This window comes from Ursus americanus, chromosome 11 (assembly GCF_024610735.1).
Source record: "Ursus americanus isolate L20-20 chromosome 11, mUrsAme1.1.p, whole genome shotgun sequence".
In the NCBI taxonomy this organism is placed as follows: domain Eukaryota; kingdom Metazoa; phylum Chordata; class Mammalia; order Carnivora; family Ursidae; genus Ursus; species Ursus americanus.
In genome coordinates, this window is record NC_142137.1 from 37,328,283 (window position 1) to 37,344,239 (window position 15,957).

The 15,957-nt window shown below is 37.9% G+C and overlaps 1 protein-coding gene across 17 annotated transcripts in view; it reads left to right on the top strand.

The window, feature by feature from the left end:
* PKIB (cAMP-dependent protein kinase inhibitor beta) overlaps nucleotides 1–15,957 on the top strand; it is a 192,504-nt gene that overhangs the window by 110,984 nt on the left and 65,563 nt on the right. Inside the window, exon 1 of one of the 17 annotated variants that reach the window (XM_045798588.2) lies at nucleotides 348–14,164. The exons of 15 other annotated variants lie outside the window; for them this stretch is intronic. The gene's annotated coding sequence lies outside the window, so the exon portion shown is untranslated. Of the gene's footprint in view, nucleotides 1–347; nucleotides 14,165–15,957 lie in introns of those variants that run through there. One more of the 17 variants, XM_045798591.2, reaches the window with a different exon arrangement.

A 15,957-nucleotide genomic window follows, 5' to 3' on the forward strand; every position in this document is an offset into this window, starting at 1 on the left:
TCATGTCCATCTTTAAATTTATTACTGCAGAGAGTAACATGTCTTAATTGAAATATACCTTTTATTATGAAGCAATTTATACCAATAACTTTATCAAAAGCATTTATATATATACCTTTTATTATGTTATATAATAAATATATATAATATAATATATAAATTATAATATATATAAATATATATAAATTATAAATATATAATATAATATAATAAATAATATATATATACATTTTATTATGAAGCAATTTATACCAATAACTTTATCAAAAGCATTTATATATATATATGTATATATATATAACTAAAATCTCCATATAGCAAGAAAATTATAAACATTAATTTTGTATTTCAGGAAAATTGAGACTAACATAAAATAATTTATTGAGTCTTTATTGTGGGTGGAGTGTATAGTGATTTATAAACATAATCTCCTATAATCCTCACAAAAACTCCATGTGAGGAAGGTAAGGAAAGTATGATTTTTCTCTGTGATAAAAATGCACCTTGCCAAGTGCACACATTTAGCCAGTGGGTGGTAAAGTAAGGATTTGAGCCTAATTTTGTCTGATGCTTAAGCCTATGTTCTTGACCAGCTTGGGTAGGAAGATTTGGCAGGAGCTAAAATATTCTGTTTAGATGAGCAAAGTATCTTGTTTTCATCAGGTATTTATAATCAGTGGTTGAAAGTACACATTTTTCAGGGACACGTTATCCCATACTCTACGAACTCTACAAAAGAGATGAGCATTTTTCTGATTCATTTAGTAAAAAGGATAATACTAAAAAAAACAAAACAAAAAAAAACAAAAACCTCCCCAAACACTAATAAAAGTAGGGCAAAAAAGAGAATCACAGAAATTCATTGAATCTGCTGGATATAGGAATGTAGAAATCAACAAAATAGAATAATGTAACAAATGATGTTTATTCTAGGAATGAACAACTGGTTCAATGTTGGAAAATTTATTAAAATAATTTAATAGTCATAGTCTAAAGAATAGAACCTCTCCTTTTTACTTCCTAATAGAATTCCAAATAACATTTGATAATGCAACTGTATTTCTTTTAAGAAAACACACATACATATAACATAGTAATTTAGAAATAGTGAGATATTATTAAATTGTGAAAAGGCAATTTCAAGAAAACAGAAAAGTGTTAGAGGCTTACTGGCTGCCCGATTTCATCATTTACAGTTGACATCATTCTATAAATTCCAGCCAATACTACGCATTTTTAAAATGACTAACATTTTTAAAGTTCTTATTATGTATGCTAGAAACTATTCTAAATACTTTACAAATATTAACTAATTTAACCTTCACAATCCCAGGATCTGAACTATCATCATCTTCATTTTATAAATCAAGAAGCTGAGGCCCAGAGAAGCTAAGTAACTTGGCCAAGGGCACACAGCTAGTGTGTGGTAGAGCTGATTAGAACTAAAGTGGTTTAACTCATGTGTCTCTCAAAGGTTATAATTATTAGAAAAGAGGAGACATCTTTTTCACTTAAAAATGTTTATATTTTTTACTAAAAATCCCAAGAAAATTAACTGAAGAACAATTAGAATAAGAAAGTTTGTTAAGTGGCCATACAAAAGATAAATGTGAATAAATCTGTTGACTTTTCTAGAACAGCTAAAACATGATGAAGAAATCCCATTTATAATAGCAATGAAAGATTACAATCTATCAGTAAACTATATAAGAAGTGTGTAAGATTTAAATGAAGACAATAGTAACATTTTATTGAGAAACACAAAATAAGATTAGCAGTAATGGAGATTTACGTGGTATTCCTAGATGAGAATAGCAAATTTTGTAATAGTGTTGGATTCCCCAAATTAATTTACAAAGTTAGTGCAATTCCATTTAAAGACAGAGATTTTTAGCGAGATGTTGGCAAAACGATTATTAACATTCATGTGGAAGAAAGGAAAAACACATTTTTGAGAAAGAATAGTGAAGAAGGAATTTCATTTCCAAGTATTAAAAAAAGATTATAAATTTACAACTACTAAGATGGTATAGTACTTTTTACTAAAATAGAGACTTAGAGGAACTAAGCATGAAACTAAGCTTAACCAAACAGATTTAAGCATATAAATGTGATGTTTAATAAAGATAACATTTCATGTTTGTGGAGAAAATACTATTACCTGAACACAGTTCCAATAGTTGGTTAATGTTAGGAAAAACTGTAAAGTTGGATCTTTTATTCATACAATATACAAATATCTATCAGATTAAAGAAGAAAAAACAGTGAGACATAACTGGAAGAAAAGAGATTGGTGAAAACTTTTTTTTTTTTAAGATTTTATTTATTTATTCGACGGAGATAGAGACAGCCAGCGAGAGAGGGAACACAAGCAGGGGGAGTGGGAGAGAAAGAAGCAGGCTCATAGCGGAGGAGCCTGATGTGGGGCTTGATCCTGTAACTCCAGGATCACACCCTGAGCCGAAGGCAGACGCTTAACCACTGTGCCACCGAGGCGCCCCTGGTGAATACTTTTATAATATTTTCTAATATGACATCAAAGGTAGAAACCATAATTGAAACTTGATAGACTTGAATATGAACATATCAAAACTTCTGTACATAAAAGGAGAACAAAGACTCAAGCAGCATCCTTAACAATGTGAAATTTGAAAATTCTTTCTTCTTGATTTTTTTGGAATTAATAGAAGAGCAAGTTCTGATTAATATTCCAAATACACTATTGCCTGAAGGCTTAATAAAGCAGAGCCCATCCTGGAATAGTAGTCATTTGGTATTGTACCTGCTGTAGGCACAGAGCATTACCGCCATTTTTGTGGAGCAAATATATAGTATGTCTTAGCTAAAAATAAAAATGGGATTCTAGAGATGACCAAATAGTGACATAGAAATTAGAATTAGTCCACCTAAAAAGGTCAACTAAATTTGAGTTATATCATCCAAGAGAGGAAGGGATTTCATCTAGACAGTTCTATAATTCTTAACATATGCCAAGGCATTATATTTCAATAGATATTATTTACAACATGATTGAGTAATGTTTGAATTTATATAATGTGTTAAAATATGTTATCTCTAATAAAACTGAAATCATTACAGTTTCCTGTCTTGGATTGTGGTATAGTCGATAATTGCAGGGGGGTGTCACAATGATTGAATTTGGAGAGAAGCATTTCCTGTTTTATTGTAGAGTATGGTGCAAGAAAGATTGTTTTCTTCCTCTCCCTCTACAGTAGCTTGATCCTTCAATGCTGGGACCCTAGAGCAAGCGGGAGAGCAAAGTTCATGGTCATCAATGGACAATGAAATAAAGAAAAAAAGTTTTACTTTATTTTAAATATCCCAGGTGATATCGGCTTGGACCTTGATAATTCACACTAATACTAACAAAACAGTAATTTTTTATCCTGGAACCTATTAGAAATATTGCCCAATTCCAAGCCCCAAATATCTCATGAGAAAGAGGAACCAGCAGGCCCATGAACTTCCTAGTCTTTTTTTTTTTTTTTTTTCGTTCATATCCAATCCTTCTCATGTCTCTGGTGAATGTGTAGATACCTGGCCACTGCTCTTCCTCCAGAGGTCACTCCCCCTGCCCTGTGCCTTTCTGTAGTGGTTCCTCAGCTGACATGGACACCCTCCCCTCCTGCTACCTCTTCCCCATCTGTGATGGCCTTTTGACTCCAGGTTCAAATTGCCCAACGTTCTGCACTCAGCTAACTTTCCCCCCGTTTCTAACCTGACCATTGCCCTTGGATCAGGTTTGTTTCTTCAACTCTCTTTAACTATAACTCTAAAGAGGTTTCTCCTTCCCAGACATAAGGGTGGGGGCTGTTAATAGGTGGCTTTTTCTCTTAGAGGTCTTCGTCCTACGGATTGGCTAACATTATCAGTGTCCTTCCTTTGAAATCTTTTAGGTACTCATGAAGTGATATCCTTGGCAGATTCATCCATTCATCCTGCTGGCTCATGAGACATGCCTAGAAATGTCTGAATCTTAAAAAAAAGAAAAAAATTAATCCTGCTTAGACCCTAGCTCTAATACCCCTGCTAAACAAATATTTGTTTATGCATGTATTTTATTTGTTCATAGATATACACTTAGTATGTGTATATTATTGACCATCCTCAGGAAAAGGCCTGGAAGTAGCCAAAAGAAATGTATAGAATGTTTTCTTCCCGTAATAAAAGCAAAAGAGAAGCTTAGCCATTTTGTGTTAAATAAGAGTAACAAAACCGAACAAGCACAGCTCTAAAGATAAAGAAATAAGTCTTGCTGATTTTCATGCTAGCTGGACTGTCATCTTTGAAGATTGTTAGAAAACTATTTATAAGCGGTTAGTTCTGGAGGGGAAAATGGGCAACCAAACAAGTGACAACCAACACACAAAAGAGCAGAACAGACACACCTGTAAAGGGAGGAAAAGGAACATATACATAGAATGGAGGTGGTCATTGACAGTTTAGCACTAATTGTTAGTGATCAGAATAATAGTCATTTAATGTTTGCGGTGTTTGCAAAACTCATTTTTTCATCCCTTGGTTCATGGAGTATTTACTGAGCACTTACCCCATTTACCTGGTGCCAGCACTGTTGTGAGCACTGAGGATACACAGCTGAAGACACTTTGTGATTCCCCAGGGTCTGTGAACTGCCAGAACTGTGAGGAGACCCAAAAGAGAGGCCGACATTCATTTAGTAGCTTGGGGAGGTCCTGCGGATGACATGCTAACTTTCTTCAGTTATGTGAGGAATATCATCTGTTCTGTATGATTGAGAAGGAAAACTAGGTTGAGTGGACAGGAATCAGAGGAAGACCCATTTTTATTTAATCAAAGAAAAAGCTACCTGAAGTTAATAGCAAGCTATCTCTGGTCATTGAGATGGTCCAGAAGATAGGTACCATTAGGAAAGAATGTGGCACAAGGAATTAATATATGGGATGGTAAGGGGCTGGGGATGGAGGGTTGTTAGGTAACTTATCTCTAAGCACAAAAGTTCTAGGACCTATTATTGAGATCATTGATATAATAAGGGCTCCCCTGAAGAAAATTCAGTGAGAGACTTTAAGGCTGCTTTGGCCTCAGGCCCGCCAGCTTTTACGTAAGTCTTAGACCTTGGCCAAATTTCCCATCTCTGGGCCCTAATTCCTACATCAGACAGATGGGGATAGTATTAATATTTGTCTCACAGGACGGTGGTGAGAATTGATAAAATAAGTGTAAATGAACTAATTTAAAATGTTTAGCCTATAATAGACACTTGACAAATGGTGCCGTCATAATGGGAACCTAGAGTCTTATCGTGGGAAACACTTGGACTGCCTTAAACAATCCAGAAAATAAAAAGGATACCCATTAATGTAGAAAGTCCCTCTTGCCCTATCCTGGGATTTATAAAAACAAAATATTTCTAAAATGTGCAGTGAGAAATAGTAAACACATGCAACAGTACAAAACACATTGGGTTAGTTGTTGCATTTTGTTAGCATTTGCTTATTATTAATCTGTTCTTAGATGCTGGAAAGATTCTTTTTCTAGCTCAATCTCTAGCTCTCTGAATTATGCTAAGGGACCTGTATTGTCAACCTCTGTCTGTTGTATCAAAAAGGCTATGGACAATGTGTTATGACCTGTTCAAGGAGAGCCTGCTTATGCACATTGGATGACTTTGAAAGTTGCAGGGGCTTTGGTTGTCATATCTGTGTTGCAATCATTTCCTGTGTTACAGTTATGTATTTGGTATCAACCATTGAATAATTTGAATTACCTGTTAAGAAGGCCAAAAGAACCTCAGGTGGTTGTCCTACAGTCAGGTCATGCCAACATGAGCCAATAAAGCAATTAGTGATTGCCTGTAACACCAGCTCAGCAGACTGGTTGACTGCAAGTCATGTTTCCCAGCTGCAATTAACAAGCCATTCTGTATGCTTACTTTTCCAGGCCTGCCTTTGGTTAGCTCCACCTGCTTTTGTTTTGGTAGCCCATGTTCTGTAATTTATATGTTGAGACATTTAAGCAGTGCAGAGAATAAAATCAACAAAGAATAAAATCCACTCCTCTCTCTGAGAATTACCACATCTCAATTTATAATATTTGTTTAATCTTTCTTTTTAAAGAAATAAAAAAACTACAATTAGTTAAATCTCCTTTCAGAAGTATCTATGCATTAGTGTCTATTGTTCCAATCCACTTTATACTTTCACTCATGTATTTATGCAACCATTCAATATTTAGTCCGGGTTTGTGTATTTAAAATTTACAAAAATAATGTCACAGTGCTTTTCCCAACACTATGTTTTTGAGATCTGTGTAGTTATATATAGTTCTAGCTCTGTTCTCCCTGGTGAAATTTGTGTTTTCCTTGATAAGACATTTGCTATTCACATCTACTGGCTTCCCTTACTCCTAAATCGGGCTAGTGGATGACAGGATGTTATTGCTGGATGAGTTAGGAGAAAACATCATTCTAACTTACGTCTTTATATGTTGTCAACACTGAGACCTTTTGAAAATGACAAAACCTAAGCCGGATGGGAAGTCAGGAAAATGTAAATAAACTAAGACTTTCCCAGGCAAATCACAATGGAGAATTAGCCCACAAATGAAAAACAAAACAACAACAACAACAACAACAACAAACAAGGCTCTGGGAGGTGAAATGACTTTCTGGGTTACACAGACGGTTAATGGATGTCCTCTAAATACCCAGCCCAAATCTCAATTCAAACAATCATGGGGTAAGATAGATAAAGCTTTCCAGTCCATTGTTCTTTTCATCACGTTTTCTTATGTTTAAGAAAGATAAAAGATAGTGGATTCTTAGGGCCATCTCATCAGGAAAATGCCTGATACCCTACCTTCAGAATAGCTGGTTACAGTATGGCTTTAATCCATCATTTTTTCCCCTATGATTGCTCTCTCCCCTGCCCAGGTAAACCTAATTATTGCCTCTTTCCCCTGGATTAGCACTCTGTCCCATTTGTCCCAATAGGTAGCAGAATGTGGTCAGGTAAATCAGGTTTCACTGGTGATCAAAGGTCACTTATTTTCCAGTTAGTTGTCAGCTTTGCTTTACCCTATAGTTTTCTTGTTAACAGCTGGCAAGTTAATGAACATGACATGTCTGTTGCTGCGAGGTTTGGGTGTGCCAAGATTGTATGGGAAACAGAGAACTCACTCCCCAGTTAGCCAAGGGTTTTCAGTTCAAACTCAGGTCTTCAGTTCTCTTTAAACAGGCTCCATTTACAGCGTTCTTCAAGGTAAGGTGGTATTGAATTAGATCATTTGTAGTACATGGAGTTAGGACAAATAAGTCATTGTTTCATTTTTATTTTAAACTTCTAATACAACTCCTTGGATTAAAGGCTTGCAAATAGTTTTTAAATTTTACTTGTTTCAAATTTGTTTTTGTTTTTCCAAGATGTTTTATACAATTGTAAGATAAATAAAACCAGCATTCTTGACTACCTGCTGGTAATAAAATTTAATTGCTAAAGTCCTCTATATAAATTATATGGTATTCTGAAAGTGAAGTATTTATCAAGTGTTAGGTATCAAGTTTCGCCTAAGTAGTTTCTTAATAAAATTATGGTAATTTGATTATTTTACAAATAAGTTCAGACTGTAAAATTCTAATTTACAGATGCTTGAGAACACATAATATTTTTTTATTAATTTAACATCAATCTATTATCCTACCTTGTGAATAGCATAGAAATTGTAACCATAGTCATAAAAAATAAAAATCCAGGGGCACCTGGGTGGCACAGCGGTTAAGCGTCTGCCTTCGTCTCAGGGCGTGATCCCGGCGTTATGGGATCGAGCCCCATGTCAGGCTCCTCCGCTATGAGCCTGCTTCTTTCTCTTCCACTCCCCCTGCTTGTGTTCCCTCTCTCACTGGCTGTCTCTATCTCTGTCGAATAAATAAGTAAAATCTTTAAAAAAAATAAATAAATAAAAATAAAAATCCATTGGTAGGGAAGTGCTTGTGTTTGTTTTAAAACACAACCCTAAAATGTCAGGGATATAACTTTGGAAAGATTAAATCATTGTCCAAAAGCTGCACATGAGCTTATTATTGTTACTTGTCTCAGATGACTGTATCTTCACATTGCTGGAAGACGTCATGAATATTGTAGCTGCTGATTATTATTAAAGTCTTCAGTGTATAAGAGTTCCATATGTGTGGGCATGGCAGCAGCAGGGTGGCCGAAACGACACTGTCCCTCAGTCATATCCACACTGCCGCCCTATGAAAACTCATCTTTGGTTTAGTCTGGTTTGTGGTTATGTTATTTGTTAGATTATGTGGAATGTGGTTCAACTTTGTGAGCTGACTGCCAGGGGGCCCCTCAAAATGAGCCACTTCACTTAAAATTACTATATGTTAGTTTGAAGAGTCTGTTGTTAGTATTTAAATGCATATCATAACGTAATGCCATCACATCAATTGTAATTTCATCAGTACTTTATCAGATTCTTTGGCTGTTTTGCTTTTGGCAATTTACTAGCCCACCATATGTCATTTCAAGTCTCTCTGACACTAGGCGAACATTTGAACACTATGAAAGATTTGGTGGAAAAGATACTGAACATTGAAAGTGAAATCTCTATTCTATACTTTGCCACCTTCTAGCTCCATTTCTTAGTAGGTCATTCAGAGATAGAGCACGTGCAGTGGATCAAATCACTGATTGCCGAATTTCAGTCCTGCCTGTGCCATTTATTAGCTGTTTGTTCTAGGGCAGGTTACTTAACCTTTCTGTTTCAGTGTTTTCATCTATAAAATGGAACTGACAATAGTACCTATCCTATAGAGTTATTAAGAAGATTAAGTTAATTGGTATTTATAAAAAGTCTTAGTGCCTATATGACTATTTAATAAAATTTTGTGATTGGACTTCATTGGGTTTGATTTCTATGAGAGTATCTCCAATTGGAAGATTGTATCACTTGAAGTTTCTGTTTCTTGCCTTTGTTTTCAACACACCTTCAACTCATTAAACTTATGCTATTGAAAACATTGTTTCTGTACAGAGTATTAGTGGCTATGTGGTTGAACATTGCTTTGTGTGTGTGTGTGTGTCATTTAAAAAAAAATTTTAAGGGCACCTGATTGGCTCAGTTGGTTGAGTGTCCGCCTATTGATTTTGGCTCATGATCTCAGGGTCTTGAAATCGAGCCCCACATGAAATCGAGCCCCAAACTCAGCAGGGAGTCAGCTTGAAGTTTTCTCTTCCTTGCCTTCTGCACCTACCCCCACTCAAGTGGGCACGCGCGCTCTCTCTCTCTCTCTCTCAAAAAAATTGAAGATAAATAAAATATTTTTTAAAAAGTAAATTAAAAATTTTTAAAGAATTATTTTAAAGTAATCTCTACACCCAATGTGAGTGTAGACCCACAACCCTGAGATCAAGAGTCATACACGCCACTGACTAAGCCAGCCAGGTGCTCCTGTCATTTGTTTTAAATTAAAGCACACATGCATAACTAAAGAATTGTTTTAAAATCTAGGCAAAGTATCTGTCCATCTCATAGGTGTATATACTGTGACACCTCTATAATTGGGCTTGGAACTTGTTTTTCACATCGTGTAAACATTTTGTTTACCTTCTAAAGGGTTAACATCATTTATTTCATTTTTAATTTCTGTCTTTATAAATGTGCTATTGGATGGCAAGCTGTTTGGAAAACTGAATTTGATGATGGCTTTTCACCTCTATAGTATCAGTGAAAATATTCCACTGTCTCTCAGGTTTCTTTAGTACAGGTTCGTACATGGCTTCTATCTTTTTAAGCTTCTCACACATACATAACTCTTTGTTAAAGAACTTGCAATATCTTTTAATTAAGCTTGAAACCTATTAAATTGAAATATTTTGTAGGGCATAGAGTGTTCTAACATCAGAATAAGAGCTTGTTGGTAGAGTAATGAATTAGTTTGGTTTTTTTTAAAAGACAGGACAGCCATACTTATCAGAGTAAAAGAGGCTATTGAAATTGGAATTTGTTTCAGTTGATGGGAGAAAATCCAGTCAAGCTAGTGGGCTTGTTATCTAGGGAGGATGATGACAACTACAGGAGCCTGTCCTGACAGGCAGGGGGGTCGGAGTCCGGGAAGACAAGCCAGGTGCAGCAGATGGTGTCCTGGCAGGTGGGCATGCCATGGTGACACAGAGTCTGGAAGCAGGTGATATCCAGGCAGATAAACAGAGAGGTCTGATCACAGATAGTGGGGCCCCAGGACTGGGGCTGGGGCTGGGGCCTGAAATTCAGGCCCTGGGAAAACTGGGTAGACTAGTGTGCAGTCCCATTTTGGAAGGAATAGGGTACTTTGCAGGGCATTAAAGCAGAGACTCTGTTTTGGGGGGATGGGAGAGAGGCCTCAGAGTAAGGAGGACTTGTGACATCCTATGTGGGAGTTGTGTGGCCTGGAGGGAAGCTGGAGTAGGGAGCCAGGCAGGTCTTTTCAGATGCTGACTTTGATAGTCCTTAGTATAGACTTATGTGACTGTCTTTTGAAAACTAAAAAACTCAAGCATGTTAATTACTAAACTGTGCTTTATTTCTAATGAGTTTGATTAGAAGGCAACTTTGATGTGATGAAACTTGCCATTGTTAGGTTTGTTTTTGGTTTTAAGACTTGCAGTAACCTTCAGATAAGATTGGATTCCATGCAGTTGACACTGCTCACACAGGGCTTAGGTTAAGTGAAACATACAATACAGAGGTGTTGTTATTCCTTCCTCTCCTTGGATTTATTCTAAGAGGTCGTATATCAGAGAAGAAAGTATAAAAATGACAGGATTAGCAAGTAAATGGTTGTTTTTGGCTGAGCTTACTTGAAATGGAGGAGAAAATAGAGTAGAAGTTGCTGAAATTAATTTCCTTACAATGGCATGGAGTGTTCACTGGCCTTTCCCTGGCAATCATCATTTAGGGGAATTCAGGCCAACCTATGTTACTTGGAAATGTTCGGCATCAAACTAAGACCTCTACCTCCAAGGACTAAAAGAGAAAATTGGAAATTGAGTCTTTTGTCTGTGTCTTAGCTTTTAACAGCTTTCTGTTAAAGTTTCCTGTTCCTTAGATTTTGAATTAAATCTTATACTGATGTTCACTTTTTTTTTTTGTTGTTAACTTGGTATTACGAAATTCCAAAGCTTCAGTCATTATTTCTCCAAGTACTGTTTTCAATAGAAGAAAATCCATGGTTCTTTATAATAGATTTTCTTTATAATGGTGAATATCATCTAAAGAAACCTTGCATTTGTTTATCAAATGAGATTGCTAGTCGATTGCTTATAGTGAGTGGTTGGTAACAGTGAGTGGTGCCACTCCCATTTCCACCCCTTGATTCCTGCTCAGGAATCCTAGCTGTGGGAGACAGAGTATTATCAATTAAATGTTCATTTACAGCATATGTAGCCTCTTGGAGGATATTGCCAGAGCCCAGCCAGGTACTGCCACCTCACTAGCATGGTGACTGAGTCTTCAAAGGCCATTCCACTGTTGTATCATGCCGTCTGCTTCAGAGTGATGGAGGACATGGTGTTACCAGTGAGTGAGTGTTGCTGGTCTTCATTTGCTATGAACTCCTTGATCAGCAGCATTGGTGTGTGGAATATCATGACAGTAGAGAAAATATTCTATAAATCCGTGGATGGTAATTTTGGCAGAAATATGGCCCATCGGGAAAGAAACTCTATATCCAGAGTATCTATTATGGCAAGAAGAAACTCTGCCCCTTCCACAGTGGAAGCAGATAGCTGGCTGGGGAATCTGGGGAATGGTGCCATATTGGGAACTCAGTGTATGTCTGCTGCTGGTCGATTGGGCCCTCAGCGGTGCCTGGAGCCAGGCTGGCCTAGTTAGTGCAATCTCGTGTTGCTGAGCCCATTCATCATCATTACCTCCGCTACATGGCCACAGATGATGAGTACGTTGGGCAATGACAGCAGTGGCTGGGGAAAGAGGCACAGTATCCACACAAAGGGTCATTCTATCCATTTGATTATTAAAATCTTCCTCTGCCGAGGGCAGCCTTTGGTAAACATTCACATGGGACACAAACATCTTCATGTTTGTTGCCCATTCAGAGTGGTCTGAGTACCAATATACCTCTTCCCCTAATTTCCTTGTCGCCAATTTTCTGAACATTTTCTTTCCAAATTAGTAACAATTCAGTCAAAGCATTTGCCACAGCCTAGGATTCAGGACAGTTTTATACCATATCTCCTTCCAAGCAATATTAACACCTGGCAGCAGTGTTCAAAGTTCTGCCTCCTGGGAGGATTTCCCTTCACCATTGTGCCTTCAAGATATCTGAGAAAGGAGCTGCAGTGCGCCAGCTGTCCACTTTAAGGTGGGACCTTCAAACTGCACAGAACCTCCTGGAAACCAGGCCCAAGTTTTCTCTTCTGCAGTCAACTAGCTTTAGGGAACTCCTCATGAGACAATGGGTATGGATGGGTAGAGATTAGGTAATGCAGCAGGAGTAAGGGCCATGGGCATTTGCATCACTTTATCCTGTAATTTATTTACGCTTTCAGGGCCTGCTTGTACCTAATCTCATACATACCTCTTCCTGTTGGTCCTGGAGTGCTGCTGTGCATGCCCAACTTTACAGCTTGCTGGCTCAGACAGCAGCCAGCTTGTGATAAGCAGCTCAGGTCTCATGGTGATTTGGTAGTCCATGATTTGGATTTTCTTCTAAGACCCCATAGTAAGCCAAAAGCTGTTTCTCAAAAGGGCAGTAGGTATCTGCAGAGGAAAGAAGGGCTTTATTCCGAAAGCCTCAGGGTTTGCTTTGTAATTCACTGAGAGGGCTTGCCACGTCTCCAGACAAAGTCCCTGCCTGCCACTGGCACTCATAGGCTGGGAGAAAGATCAACAATATGAATTTTTGTCAGTACAACACGTTCTCAAGGGGAGTTGGCCTCCCCTTCATTCAAAGGGTTCTGGGTCTGTAAACTAGGTCAAGGCTAGGAATTGCTTGAGAGGTGTGACTCTGTTTTGAAGATTCAAGAGAGACATCTGTTCACTAGTCCTAGAACTCACAGGCTCACACAGATCAAGTATTAGATAGCCCATCCATTGTCTAGGGACACCATGATCACATACACAATGCCATCAGTTTCTCTCTGCAAGTCAGACTATTCTAAGTATCGTTTTGGCTCCGCCATCCATTATGGTAACCACTCTACTTTGTCTTTGGTGACTAAGTGCTGCCACTTGCCCCTGGCATCCAATTTTCCTCACTGTATTTAGGGATTCCAGGTCAGTGCAGCAATTCTCACTGTAATTTCTGACCTATAAGAGTGACCCCAGATTTCTTAGGATACTGGGGCTCCCCTCACAAATGTATTTCTACATCATAGTGAAAGGTGTGTCCTTTGGGTCTTCCTGGGGGAGGTAAGCAGGTATCACATAATAAGCCGCTTTAAGAATTATTCTATAGTATACCAAGGCAGTCAGTTCTGGCCTTTTGATTTCATTTAATGTTGGTCCATGTTTCAACCAACCAACCAAAATGTTAGACCTTTTTCTAAACCTTGGACTAAAACATTGAATCCAGAATCTCTGCTTAGTGAACCCATATCAATAAACTCATTCTGATCCAACTTTATGTTCCTGCCACAATTATCCAACAAGTTAGAAAAATAGTGCTTCTTATTTGGTATGTGGCATACTTTCTCATGGGCCACACTTTGTATATTACCCTTCAGATTCTGCTGGAACACAAGTCTAGTTATTGGTTGGTCTAGAAACAAAGAGGGGTGGCAGGGATAGGTCCTGAGGAGAATCAGCAGTGTCTTGCAAGGCATCTACCTCAGGAGAGACTATTACAAGTTTTTCAAGCAAAGCAGGGGTGGACCTCTTCAGACAGGAGTGGAAGAATGGCTTCTACTGGCAAAGATGACTCAGCACAATTTAGGGGTTTGACATCCTCAACTTTGTTTGAATTTCTCATATGTCTGTATTGCAATTTTCAGAATTCCATTCTTTCTCAATCATTGCCCTCACTTTAACAGATATTCTGCAAGCTTGGGATTTGTGTTGAAATTTAGCAATTTACAGGATGAGATCTGGGTTTGAAATCTCAACCCTACAGCTACAGGAGACAAGGGTTTCCCTCTGGGAAGACACAGAAGCTTTCAGGTAATTTATGCAGAGCTTGAATGGGACTTTCAAGCCCTGAACTCATCCCTTTCTTTCCCTGCTGGTTCCTGCCAAGAGAGAGATTATATGATTATAGTTTATGAGATTATGGAGGCTGGCTAGGCAAGTCCAAAATCCATAAGTCAGGTTGGCAGGCTAGAAACTCTCTGGCAGGAACTGAAGTTTCAGTCTATAGGTGGAATTTCTTCTTCCTTAGGGAAACCACTGTTCTGTTCTTTCCACTGATAGATCGGGCCCACCCAGATTACTGAGGATAATCTCCTTTACTTAAATGAATTGATTATAGATGCTAATTACACCTACAGAATTCCTTTGCAATAGCACCTAGACTAGTGTTTGATTGAACGACTGGGAACTACAGCCTAGAGTAGTTAACACATAAGACTGACAATTCTAATAGTTCAATTTTGTTCTTGTTGATTCATAGTCATCACGCGTACAGACATATATAAATGATGTGTCCATAAAATTATGGCTAATTATCTAAGCACAGGCTCTAGGACTTGGTTTCTTGAAAAACTTCTAGACAATAGTTTGGTTTTTAGTCATTTATTTTTCCTTAAATATAGAATGAAGTATTGCAGCTACAGTATGCTCTTTGTTAGCACGATGTAGTCCTTTTTTTTTTTTTCCCCAAAAAGAGGTAGCTGTAGTGGCTTTTCCTCAACAGACTTTCGTACCTTACAGAAAATCATCTTACTTGAAGTCTGTGGCTATTAGTGTCTTTAAACTGCTACGCTGTTAAAATTTCCATAACAAAGTGGGCCAGCCTTGGTCTTTGGATCCAGAAGTCTTTTACATTGTGTTCATTTATTGCTGCCTATTGAGGGCTGATTATTTTAACATGTTTGGAATTTAGTTTTGTTTACCTAAGAATTCTAGAATTTGAAAATTCCAGAAAGCTGGCTCCTGGATAGTTGAGCTTTCTTGGTATGTTGTTTAAAATGTTTAAAATGTACTTCAGAAAAAGAAGGTTGACATGTGTCTAAAATTATATCTCTTCTGAGGGAAAGGGGCATATTCTTGAGAAAACATTTGGTTATCAATCACAAAACAAGGTGACAGGTCCTCCTGGATTGTTTTTTCCAGGTGACTACCACCTTTAGCCAAGTTCATATGACTTGTTTACTTGGAGTAACGATGTGTGTTAGGCCATTCTGAACTCTTACATATGCCCTGGTGGCCAAAAGGCAAGACATAAATTGCTCTGACAGGATTTCAGGTGCGATCTATGGCTGTGAGATTTTTGTAGGAAACCATTAAGGTGGCTTATCTTTTTTTTTTTTTTAAAGATTTTATTTATTTATTTGACAGAGAGAGACAGCCAGCGAGAGAGGGAACACAAGCAGGGGGAGTGGGAGAGGAAGAAGCAGGCTCATAGCGAAACAGCCTGATGTGGGGCTCGATCCCACAACGCCGGGATCACGCCCTGAGCCGAAGGCAGACGCTTAACCGCTGTGCCACCCAGGCGCCCCTAAGGTGGCTTATCTTATGCTTTACAGTTCAAACTGGAGGATGGCAGGGGAGGCAACAGAGAAGTGGGAGGGAATGGGAGTAGGAGGAGTCTGGTTCCAAAACATATACTTTCCCCTCTATATTAAACTCCCTGTTCCATTTAGTACAACTGAAAAGGATTGTTTGAAGAAAAAAAAATGGGGTTGGGGGGTGCTTCCTGGTAATAATCAAAAGCCCTCTCTTCCACTGGGTGCCTTTACCCATCTCTATTTATGATCAGCAGGACATTACCTGTGTTTTAATTTAGACAAGATTGT